Below are 1,349 nucleotides of genomic sequence, written 5' to 3' on the forward strand. Positions count from 1 at the left end.
ATTTTAATTATAATCAATAATGTTATGTAAATTGGCCATGAAAGCTACAAGAAATATTGAAGAACATTTTATAGATATTAAAGTTGCTTTTATCCATCTTCAGGTATCTTCGCAAAAAAAAAAGAACCACACCACTAAAAAGTTGCTTTTAAATTTATACACTATCCTTTTGAATTTAATGTTAATAATATTGAGTTCACACCGGAGTTAGTGAATTTATTCAACTTGGGATAAGCGTAAATTTGGAACTGATATGCTTTTGTTTCAAAGTCAAATCAATTCTACCCAAAAAGATAAAATAGTTTTATCAACACAAATGTGAATATTAAAGGAAGATGATGTTTTGATAGTTGATTCAGTTATTGGAAAACTTTTAAGCATATTTGGAACAACTTGGGTATGTGAACCTACTTTTTCAACTCTAAATTTTATAAAATCTAAATACAAATCAAGTAGTTACAGTGAAAATTTAGTATCCAAATTGAGATGTGCTGTAAGTAGAAAATATACACTGGATTTCAAAGACAGTACAAAAATACGAATGTAAATATCTCATTAAAATGTTTTATATTGATTACATGTTGAAATGATAATATTTAGATATACTGATTAAGTAAAATATATTATTAAAATTAATTTTGCCTGTGTCTTTTTAGTTTTTTAAATATGGGTACTGAGAATTGAAAATTACAAACGTGGTACCACATAATATTTCTATAGGACAGCATTGACTTAGGTTCTACATTGATAAGCTAGAAAAAGAAAAGTAAAGTAAACCCAGTGTATGTAGAAAGAAAGAGATGATAAAGCAGAAATCAACAAAATAGAAAACAGACAAATAAAGGAGGTTATGAGCAAAGCCAGAGAGAGAGAGAGAGAGAGAAAGAGAGAGAGTGTGTGTGTGTGTTTAAAAATCAATAAAAATGAGAAACCCTTGGCTGGACTGATCAAAAACAAAAGATGAGATGGAGAGGGGTAGCGCATAATTATAGATGAGATTGAAGAGGCTGGCAGCAGATCAGGCAAGGCTCTATAAACCATTTTAAGGCATTTAGACTTCCAGCACTGAAGGCATTAAACATGGGAGGGACATAATCAGATTTGAGTTTTAATAAAAGAAAGCAGCAATCTAGAGTATAGGCAGGAGACATACTGGTTAAGATGCCATTACAGGCCGGCAGCGGTGGCTCACGCCTGTAATCCTAGCACTCTGGGAGGCCGAGGTGGAAGGATCGCTCAAGGTCAGGAGTTCAAGATCAGCCTGTGCAAGAGTGAGATCCCCGTCTCTACTAAAAATAGAAAAAAACTAGCTGGACAACTAAAAATATATAGAAAAAATTAGCTGGGCA

Source organism: Propithecus coquereli, unplaced genomic scaffold, assembly GCF_000956105.1.
Source record: "Propithecus coquereli isolate 6110/MARCELLA unplaced genomic scaffold, Pcoq_1.0 Scaffold281, whole genome shotgun sequence".
NCBI classification, from domain to species: domain Eukaryota; kingdom Metazoa; phylum Chordata; class Mammalia; order Primates; family Indriidae; genus Propithecus; species Propithecus coquereli.